Source organism: Ambystoma mexicanum, chromosome 5q, assembly GCF_040938575.1.
Source record: "Ambystoma mexicanum isolate Mex_15411 chromosome 5q, UKY_AmexF1_1, whole genome shotgun sequence".
In the NCBI taxonomy this organism is placed as follows: domain Eukaryota; kingdom Metazoa; phylum Chordata; class Amphibia; order Caudata; family Ambystomatidae; genus Ambystoma; species Ambystoma mexicanum.
In genome coordinates, this window is record NC_090933.1 from 551,944,765 (window position 1) to 551,957,135 (window position 12,371).

Consider the following 12,371-nt stretch of genomic DNA (forward strand, 5'->3'; position numbering starts at 1 on the left):
TATGTATGTACGCAGAGAACAATTTTCTCTAACTCTTGCATACGCAGTCACGATTCATAAATCACAAGGTCTTACCCTAGACAAAGCAATGATAGATATTGGTAACACAGTCTTTAAAGAAGGCCTGAGCTACGTAGCACTATCACGCTTACGTACACTTGACGGTCTATTTCTAAACAACTTTGATGCAAGTAAAGTAAACGCTGATATTCCTTGCATTTTAGAATATAATAGACTTCGCTCACTATACACTCCCCATCTAAACACATATTCTGTTCCACAAAAACTAAAACGTTGTAAAAGAAAACTAAATCAAACAGAAATGCAACAGGACGTCACTGCAAATCCTCCAAAGAGAGTAAAAGAAACTAATACTTCATCAAGTACCACGAACAAAAAAGAATCAATTAGAGAAAGTAAACCAGGTACTTCTTTAAAGAAGGAAGACAAACTCCAAAAAAAGCAGTTAGATACAGAACTACCTGGACCATTTAAATTCTCAAATATAGTTGGTGTAAGTTGCTATGCAAATGTAGCAATGAATATTCTATTTCAATTACCACCAATTGTTGACAACATTTACTCACACAGTACAGACCCCTTGTGTTTGCAAATGTTAGTACTTCACAGAAATGCAGCAAACAATCCTGACAACACATATAGTGTTTTTGGAATAAGACGACAATTGGACTACTGTGCTGGAATGGTGAAATTCACTATAAACTCACAGGAAGATCCACAAGAATTTCTAATGTACTTACTAAAAATACTGGAAAACAAAAACATACCTATAAATGAAATCTTTCAGATTTCATACATGTGGAAACATACATGCACTCTCTGCAACAATGTGACACAAGAAGAAATCCCCAATGAACGCTTCATATATATATCAATACCAAATTGTGAATCCATTCCATTTCAGCAACTTGTACAAAATGCAAACCATGGTACATTATGCTCTACCTGCAATTCAGATAATCGCTCCACGTTAGTAATACAAACACATAGTAAATACGTAATACTAATGCTTCTACGTTACAATGCAGATGGTACCAAAAATAACTGCAAGCTGACTGGATTCACACATGGTCAAATATCACTTGGTAAGAAAACCTTCACAACAATAGGTATAATCTACCACGCAGGAGCCACAACCAATTCAGGGCACTACACTGCATATATAAAAAAGAAATGTGGATGGTTTGAATGTAATGATAGTACCATTACTCTAAAGCAGAGATTACCAGCAAATCTTACAAACGCTTATTTGATGTTCTTAAAACCAAAATTTGATAAATAAACTGTATTTAAACCTTTAAATAAATTTGTGTTAAAAAAATATAAACTGTTAGAATACTCCAAAAGCTATCTAACTGCTCAAAGATTCTACAACAACTAATCAGATAAATGAATACCACTAAATTAGACCAAAGAATACACAGTTAGAATACGCCAATTGGTATCTAACTGTCCCAAAATTATAAATTTGTGTTAAAATAATATAAACTGTTAGAATACTCCAAAAGCTATCTAACAGCTCAAAGATTCTACAACAACTAATCAGATAAATGAATACCACTAAATTATGCCAAAAAATACACAGTTAGAATACGCCAATTGGTATCTAACTGTCCCAAAATTTAACAATATCCAAATAGATAAATCAAAACCACTAAAATATATTAAAAAAATAGACAGTTAGAATACGCCAATTGGTATCTAACTGCTCAAAAATTTTATAATATCAAAACAAATGAAGAATCTGTTACTGCTCCAAAACAAATACAACAAAGCAAAGTATAAAGCATTAGCCAGAAACAACAAGTGAACACTGAAAACAAACAAACAAATAAACTGTAGCATAACAGAAAAAGTTTTTTTTTTAATCCAACATGGATTTTTTTTTCTCCCACAGACCCAATGATTTTAGCAACAAATACAGAAACTGAGCAAATTGCACAGTACTCTGATTTGTACTCTACTAAATATGAGGGTCAAAAAAAATAAAAGTATATTGCTTATACAATGTAATAAGTCATTACAAAATACTAATACTAACATGCTATTTTCTTTTATCACAGAAATGAAGAAGAAAAACATGGACTTCCATTACTAGACCAAACAGTAAGTATACAATAATAAGGACAACCATAGCAGCATATCACATCCATAGTATCTAATACCTTTGTTCCTTATACATTTGTTTTTCACCTAAAGTTATAAGCAAATATGAATGTGATATGCTGCGGTGGTTGTTGCCAGGGCATAGAGTCTTGGGTGCATGGCCAAAAGGCCATGCACCCAAGACTCTATGCCCTGGCAACAACCACCGCAGCATATCACATCCATAGAGTCAAACATTTCAACTATGTTCTATGGGAAACTTTTAATGTCCGCGAACAATATGAGTCTTCTTAGAACACTTTGAACTTGCCAGCGAACAATACGGACACCGTTTTCAGGACACCCCCTACGAACATTTCAGAACAACGCGATAGTTCTTAGAACACTTTCAACTTAACAACGAACAATACGGACAGCGTCCTAAGGACACCCCCTACGAACATTCCAGGACACCGGGAGTGTTCTTAGAAGTGTCTTCAGAACACCACCATCTTGTTTATTTGCGAACATTTCAGGACACCGCGAGTGTTCTTAGGACACATTCAACTTGACAAAGAACAATACGGACAGCGTCCTCAGGACACCCCCTACGAACACTCCCCGGACACCGGGAGTGTTCTTAGAAGCGTCTTCAGAACACCACCATCTTGTTTATTTGCAAACATTTCAGGACACTGCGAGTGTTCTTAGGACACATTCAACTTGACAAAGAACAATACGGACAGCGTCCTCAGGACACCCCCTACGAACACTCCCCGGACACCACAAGTGTTCTTAGAAGCGTCTTCAGAACACCCCCATTTTGTTTATTTGCGAACATTTCAGGACACCGCAAGTGTTCTTAGGACACATTCAACTTGACAGAGAACAATACGGACAGCGTCCTCAGGACACCCCCTACGAACACTCCCCGGACACCGCAAGTGTTCTTAGAAGCGTCTTCAGAACACCACCATCTTGGTTATTTGCGAACATTTCAGTACACCGCGAGTGTTCTTAGGACACATTCAACTTGACAGAGAACAATACGGACAGCATCCTCAGGACACCTCCTACGAACACTCCCCGGACACCGCAAGTGTTCTTAGAAGCGTCTTCAGAACACCCCCATTTTGTTTATTTGCGAACATTTCAGGACACCACGAGTGTTCTTAGGACACATTCAACTTGACAGAGAACAATACGGACAGCGTCCTCAGGACACCCCCTACGAACACTCCCCGGACACCGCGAGTGTTCTTAGAAGCGTCTTCAGAACACCCCCATTTTGTTTATTTGCGAACATTTCAGGACACCGCGAGTGTTCTTAGAACACATTCAACTTGACAGAGAACAATACGGACAGCGTCCTCAGAACACCCCCTACAAACATTTCAGGACACCGGGAGTGTTCTCAAAAATGTCTTCAGAACACCCCCATTTTGTTTATTTGCGAACATTTCAGGACACCGCGCGTGTTCTTAGAACACATTCAACTTGACAGAGAACACTACGGACAGCGTCCTCAGGACACCACCTACGAACACTCCCCGGACACCGCGAGTGTTCTTAGAACAGTTTCACTTTGCTTGCGAACAAAACGGACACATATTGACTCCTTAGAACACCCCCTAGTCAGTTTATTTAGAACATTTCAGAACACCTGTGATGGCCGCAAACAAATCGAACACAAAAAGAACGTCTAACACATAAAAAACACAACTTTCATCCTATCTCATACACTCCCACCCTCCCCAAACACTCCTACACACCAACACACTCAACAAAATACACATTTTGAACAAAGTTTCACCGTGCTTACCGGGGACGTCCGCGAATCCAAGATGGCGGGCGCTACCGAAAAATCTGACGCGCTTCACGCTCCACGCCGTCCAATCAGCGAACACTTTGCATGTCCGCGAACATCACGCAAGACGATTGGCCAATCAGGATACTTTCCGCTGAGCGAACAGGGAAGTGTATCCGCAAACCGAACACAGATATCACTAATTTTTTCTTACCTACTTTTTGGTCATTTTAAAAAAAACTACTGGACGGATTTTCACCAAATTTGCAAAAGCACGCTTTCGGGACCAAGCCGCTGCTCCTGGTCCAAATTTGGTGGAAATCCGTCCAGCGGTTTGGGCTGTAGGCGCGAGCAAAAATGTTTTCCCATTCACTCTATGGAGAGTGAGTATAATGTATACAAATATGAGCATATAGAGGGAAGGTAGAGTAATAAAAATAAAACTATGAGAAAGTGCTGATAACCATAATGATTATCTTCATGCACAGAAAGGATTGCTCTCTTTCAAGCCTGTATCTTCCGCTATGTATATGTTTCATATGATGTGACTGGACCCTAAGTCTACAAATATAGTACCTTTTCAATTTTTACTTCCTGACTGTTACTGAAGAAAACTATGTGGCTTCGATATGTCAGTAAAGGATAAAAAGGGAGAGCCAGCCATGTGATGTCATCAGTGATGTCATCAATGACATTTGTGATGTCATCTTTGATGTCCTGGGTGTTAGTGTTAGCAGTGCACAGTGGGGCGAGTTATGGTTGATTATGTTACCATAACTGCCGAATTTCAGGGGTTTTTCGGTTTTACTTTGAGCCATAACGTCCCTTTAACAAAGTTTTACACTGAATTTCATAGGTTTTTAGTAGCGCAACTTAACCATAACGTCCCTTTAACAAAGTTTTTTCACTGAATTTCATAGGTTTTTAGTAGCACAACTTAACCATAATATCCCTGACTTCATATACATGTAACATAGAACATACTAACCCCCTCATAGTGATTTTCATGTCCGCGGACTACCGCCATGTCCACGGACACATCGAAAATCTGAGCGTGATGAATGTAAATTTAAATAGTGTGCCCCATTTCCCCTTTGAAGTTGGCTCTGAAAAGAGCCGTGTTTTTTTTTTTTTTTACCGATGCTTGACAGACACCTGTTATATTGTATTTTTTTTTTCTTTTTTTTTCTTACTTTACTCCTAAAATCTTCACATAACCTTCTCCAAAGCAACCCTTACATTCCAAAATAGAAAGGCATTTCCCGTAAAAGATAAAGAAATGCCATCTTCTTTAAAATTAACAGCATTACTGGCATCAATATTCTCATTGTTACAGAAGAACATACCAGCTCTAAGCATGAAGGCACACATGCCTCGGTTGATGACACACCTAGCAATATTTTGCTGAGGACAAAAAACCAAACTATTGTCCCATATTGCCCTAGGTAGTAATCCAGAAAAAATACTTTTGCATTTGGAAGGATCTTCATTACTGCTTCAACCAAGCGTTCCAAATCAGCCAACAAAGTAGGGGCACTGACGTTGTCCAAATGGAAAGCACCATAGTGCAAAACTACCACATGCGGACTGTTCATCGTGGCCATATCCTCACAAACTTGTACAATTCCCTGTACATTGCAATGAGGCACACTGCTCCACACCACATCCACTCCTTTCACATCAAAGTTCTTTGCAACATGCCTGCATTCAGCGTACTGCTGTAAACCATGCACAAACATATCTCCGAGCACCAACATCCTGACTTTCTCCACTTCTGCCATCTTCACCACACACAGTCTCTTTCAACACAAATCCACAACCTCGACATCTGATTGGCTGATCCGTACAGTCTTCTTTCCATGTTGGATTTCCTGAAAAAACCCAGATGTAGCACGCCTTGTCCACGAACAGCCGCGGTGTCCGCGGACGGCGTCCACTTTACTCTCTGTGCCATTCCCTCATTGCATACAGCTAAGCAATCACACAATACAAATAACGTCCTCAGAACAACCCCATTTTGTGATTTTTCGAACATTTCAGGACAATTATTATTTCATTATTCAACATATTAACATTACACATATTATACTTTCATCTTGTACTCTGCACACAATGCTATGTTTCTCCATTAGTAGCTCAGTATACTAGATAGAATCCCATAATACAATGCTATTTATATCAATGCATCGTTCAAAGCACTAATAACGGTATGATATTTATTGCAATATCCTTGACACTTTTTTCGAAACATTATAATAAAAATCCCTAGTACACAAATTCCATGAAAAGTACATACACACGTGATGTCATCAGTGATTTCATCAATGACATTTGTGATGTCATCTTTGATGTCCTGGGTGTTAGTCTTAGCAGTGCACGGTGGTGGCGCCAGTTATTTTTCAAAGCTTACCATAACTTGCGATTTTCAGGGGTCTTTCGGCTGTACTTAGAACCATAACGTCCTTTAAACAAACTTTTTTTAATATCACGCAAACACTATACAAACATGGCGTGCAAAAACCAACTTCTACAGAAGGCTTTAAACAGAATGTTGCAAAGTAAGAATTTATGCTCGTTCACAGGTCAGCTGCTTCCACAACTTCTACAGATGGCTTTACACAGAATGTTGCAAAGTAAGAATTTATGCTCGTTCACAGTGAAGGTCAGCTGCTTCCATTTTTTTCTCGGGCCCCGGAGAGGCTCACGAAGCGGACTATAAGGTTGTATTGTGTTTTGACCTTGACAGACAGAGATTGTGATGAAAGACTTCTCTTGAAGGAGTGTTGCTAAAACGTAAGAGAAGATAAAGATGAAATTTCTGAAACGAAACCACTTTTATATATTATATCACTATGCGAAAGATCGTTGGCACACGCGGAGTCGTATTTTGGGACTGCACCACTCGTAGACAATGGAAATTGCAATTGTACTGTAAGTAACCCTTTAGATTACTTTATACCAAATATAATTACAATAGCGTAGCATTAAAGACCGCTCAAGTTGAACTTGTTCTACCGCGCACTATCACCGCTGAATTGATCCCCTGTCGTTTAGAGGGCTCTGAAAAAGGCAGACGACACAGGGTGGGTTAATAGAATTAATTTAACCGGTCTATAGGCGGTCAAGCGCTCTACTCGCTGTGCCACTTCACTGTAGCCTGTCAAGTGGCACAGCGAGTACAGCGCTCGCTTTGACATCCGTGCACAGCTTGCTAACGCAAGTTTGAATCCCGGCAAGGCCAAACTCAGCCTTTCATCCTTCCGTGGTCGATAAATGAGCACCACACACCGTGGTTAATAATAAGCACCGCTTAGATACCTCACGGTTCTTAGCGCTATATGAATGGGAAAATATTATTATTTTATTATTAACATACTCTGTTGCACTATCTTCGATAGCAAATATTTTCACGCCCTAATAAATAAAATGATGATTTTTAATGAAGATCGGCTGGTGAGACTAATTTATGTTTTTTAAAACAGGTATGTGGCTCCATTTTGCCTACGTCACGATTTACAGATTCCAGCAGATGGGGTCTTCAACTGCCAGGTGCTGGTCCAAATATGCAACTTCATGACCCTCACCATTTTATGGGACAATCGCCAAGGACCAATATGCCCTTACGCAGTACTAGCGGCTACAAACAACATACCAACCAATAGGGTGGTCTAATGGCTCGTCGTTGGAGCAACCTTTCGATTATCAGAGCGACCATTTACTGCTTTTATCATAAACCAACAGCCTATCTACCGCAAAGGAACAACGCGTGGCTCCAAATAAACTTTTGCTGATCGACAACAGAGACAATAGCAAATCGCTGAATATTCACTAAACATTTCATGTGAAATAAATGTACTTTACCAAATGTACAATCCTGCTGTTTACTTTTAAACCACAGTTTCATATTCCGAATTGTGGCGCACTGAGTTGTAAGCTGATCTAACACTCTCTGTACCGCAAAGGAACATCGCGTGTCTCAACATGAACTTTTGCGGATCGACAACAAAGACAAATGCAAATTGCTGAATATTCTCTAAACATTTGATGTCAAATAAATGTACTTTACAACATTTACAATATTGCTCTTTGCTTTTAAATCACAGTTTCATATTCCGAATTGTGGCGTGCTGTGTTGTGACATAATGTGACTTTTGCACTGCAGTTTCCCTTTGATTAAATCAAACGAAACATTGCAAAACCTGCTTGACTTATCCTATATTCAATCGTGCAAGCTGCTCTGGAAACTAAATTAAAATATTGAATATGTACACTGACACAGAAGCTTGCATTCCACGCGAGTACCCTGCACAATAATTACACTGGCCTGCAAAGACACCTGCCAAAAAGATTGAAGCGCAAACATGATTTACTGGGCAGTGGGGCCTGCACAGTGAAGCCATTTCATTCTGCCAACAGAAAAACGCAAATGCACTTACTTGATTTTTTTGCTCCCGTTCCAGGATAATTGCTCTTTGATTCAAAACCTTTCTTCTGATAGCGCGACTCTCCACCCCTGTCAGTAATGTAATGAAACAGGGATGGTTACATTGGATAATGATCCTTCAGACCTGTGTCACGGGCACTCAAACAGTTCACATGTATGTTTCTTGTACATAACGACACGTCGCCCCACTAACTGGATGGGTTCATATAGCAGCAATTAACAAAGCTTGAGTGCTGTAAGAGATGAAAACACAACTCCGACGCAGATAACCAGGATTTATTTCAGAATGCGATATCACACGTGGTGGATGATATAACGCAAAGGCTCCCCATGGTGTGAAACTGTGAGATCGCCGCAGCGGTGAAGCTCAGGGGCCAGATTACAGAAACTTTGCGCCAAAGCAAGGGAAAAGTTGCCCGGTATTAGCACTAGGGCAAAGTTTTCCCTATTTTTAAAAACAGTGGCACACACTAGAACACTACTGCACCATGACAAGAGCAGTTTGGCATATTAAAAGCACCAGGGCGAAAATTGCCCTAGTGCTAAATAGATACATTTTTGATGCATTTTTGCATCAGGGCAAAGTTTGCCCTAGTGCTAATACCATTCCGAATTAGCACTAGGGCAATATTTGCCCTGGTGCTTTTAATATGCCAAACTGCCCTTGTCATGGTGCAGTAGTTTTCTAGTGTGTGCCACTGTTTGTAAAAATAGGGAAAACGTTGCCCTAGTGCTAATACCGTGCAACTTTGCCCTTGCCTTGGCACAAAGTTTCTGTAATCTGGCCCCAGGTTGTCTAGGATGTCACTGTAAACCATTCAGTGGAAAACAGGGCCTTGCTGATGTGTTTCAGCGCCAAAGCATGCAAAGGACTCATTTTATTTTGAGGCAGGATACGTTCCGGCTGATATTGGACCCTGTAAACTTGCATTAACACCTTCCACCCACCCCCTGTACTCGATGTGCACCCATTGCCAACACTTATGTCCTTTTCCTTTCCTCGTTTCCTTTCTTCTTGTTACACATTTACCATTACCACAATGATCTCAACGTTTCCTCTACGTAATCACGCACGATTCCTGGCGTAAACTGAAAAAGGCCACTTTAGGAGACCCTTAAATGCCCACCTTACCATTATCTCCCATTTTACACTCCCTAGTGTTAGGCAGAATTGCATGCAGTACCCTCGGGGACCACCACATACAATTAGGACTACAGGTGTAAGCAAAACCAACGTTTGGTAGTAGTCTGTACTACACAGTTTTGTGGTAGCGAGCTGAGCAGCCAGGCCTATCTCAAGAGCGAGTGTGAGCAGTAAATAAAGTTACACAGATGTCTTACAATCACAGTGGTTCAAGTAGACAGTTACACTCAAGGTTTCTAGGTAAAACACTTATAAATGTATTACACAATCATTTAGAAAACATTCACTAGAAGGAGGTAACTTAATATTATACACAAATATACTTCAGCACCAAACCAATCCTTTTCTGAGTAAATTAGGCTCCCCTGAAATAGGAGCAAAACGGCACTTTCAATAGGAATACAAAGGCGCAAGTTAATAGAAGAGATCAAAAATACTTTCTTAGGCCGTGCAAATAGTTTCAGGTCACTAGAGGACTTGATTCAGTTCAATAGGCCAATGCCAAAATCAATGGGCTAGTGTCTTGGATAGGAAAGAGCAGTTCTTGTAGTAAACTGTAAAGTCTTTGACAAAGTTCTCGGAAGTAGTTTGTATGAAAAAGAATCATGTGCTGGGTCACAAGCTGATTAGTCCTGCAAGTTGGGAAAGTTCCACAAACTTTCACCGCAAGAGGTAAGTTCTCTGAATCGGGTTGGCACAGTACCTTAATCTGAAGAACAAGATGCAGCTGGAGACGTTGGTTCCTGGCAGTTCCTACAGATCTCACTGTTCCTTAGCCTCAGTCATGGAGACAAGAGGGAGGTTGTCGGGGGACTCCTGTAGAGCACAGGATCATCGGAAAACATGGACAAAATTTTGTCACTTCAGTTCCAGTAGCTGTGCTTCAAGCACACAAGCTGGTGTCCCTCTCCCGGGTTCATTCTAACCAGCTTCGAGAATGGTTTGCAGGTCGCTTACGAGTTGATTGGTCCCACCAACTCAAAGGAAGAAGTCATCCTTGAAGGGTTTCTCTGTCGAGATGAACTTGGCAATTCAGACCTGCAGCAGGGCTTCACCGGGCAGACCAACGGTCCATGAGTTCCAGCAGCCGTCCTCTTCCAGCTCGTCTTCGGTTCTTTCATTCCAATGGTCTACTCTGCCTTCCAAATCACGAGACTCACCTTTTAAAAAGTGTTCTCCCTTTCATTCCAGCCTAGCTGCCACTCACCCAGCAGGGTGGCTCTCATTACTGGACAGTCAGCCAGCCAATCATGCCAGAGTGCATTTGGGTCTCCTCGGAGACTAAGCACAGGGCGTTTCGGGCACCTCGCTCACTTCCTGCCCACCCTAGACACCCAGATGCCAGAGGTGGTCTTCAGTCCAGAAGCCCGCCAAAGGCGTACGAACAAAGGGGCCAAACTTGGTTTGGTGCGCAGAAACAAACTCTAGAAGGACCTTTGCAAAAATAAACCACGAAAAAAGAAGACCGTGACCTGTTTAAACAAAGGGGTTTAAGGGGCATCTTGAAAAACATGGCTCCCACAATATTTAGCTACCGGTGTTCGCTGTCAGGCAAAAACATGGTCGTTGATTGTAAAACCACTGCCACCAGCCATTTCAATAGGAAAGGGTAGCATTTGACTGCTACACGAGTTTCTAGACACAGGGGATACTAGGTAACCCCTCCAGCACTCTATTGTAAGATAGTGTGTGCTCGGTCTAGGAATTTAAAAAGACTAGTAAAGTCATTATAACCTTACATTCTCATGGAAACAATAGTTTATCCCAGAGAAGGAATTTAAAGCTTTGGGAAGTCTAAAAGACATCCCTGTGTCACTGTACTGAAGGTGCTGTATAACATACATGAAAAGATGATGACTATGGAGTTATCTAAAACTTCACAATCAAAGAACATAAGAGTAAAACACACATCAAAATACATGAACAAGTGGGAAACAAGGCTCACACTCTTTCCAGGTAAAAAAATGACATCCTCAAAATCCAGCAAAGTTGCTGGGGGTCTCTAAGGTGAAGGCAATTAGCACATTTATGAACGTTATCCCTAACACCCAGCTAAACCCTAACATTGAATAATAATGTTCCTGCCTCTAAATAACTTTTTGAGCACGTTTCATTTTCACATTCCCACAGGCAATTTTTCATTTCTGAAAAGCCTTTGTGTGCTGATGCATGTAAAAGTTTTGGGGACCAGAGACCCCCTCTGGCACACCCGTTAAAAAAACGACTCTGCATATTTACACCAAAGGAAACACTCATTGGTAAAACCAGCAGTTTGGGTGTTTGTGTAGGCGTGGGATAGGAATTTGCTAGGAACTAATATAATGGCAGTACCTGGCCAAAACATTGCAACAGCTGGGAAATGGAGGCGTCACTTGGGCATCTGAGGGCAATACCTGGCTATCTAATAAATCAAGCTAACTTTGTTGGCTTTGTCGGTGCTTGTTTTTCCAGCACTTCAGGGCAAGGAAGAAATATAAATCAAGTTGCTGAAGGCCAACTTGGCTAAAACATTTCTATTACAGCAGTAGCCATTTACAGTTCCAATTAAGCCATTAATCCTCTGCAGAGTGCTTACAGATAACACTGGCAGGCTGAAGTTTAATCTTACTGCTTGGTATAGCTAGCTCAACAAGATCCTAGGAGGATGTATTCTTGATTGAGGAGGTGAATGTATTGGGTGGGAATGGTCGTAAGGATTAGCATGGCCATGGGCAGTCAATGGGTGGGTAAATAACCAAACTACACCAAGAAGCTGTGTGTGCCTCCTCACATATCATCTCCCTCCTACCTGTACTCTAATGCAATAGTTACGGCTTATAGGTGGTGTGCCACCTAATAGCCCAAAATGATGAAGAAATATCAGTGATACT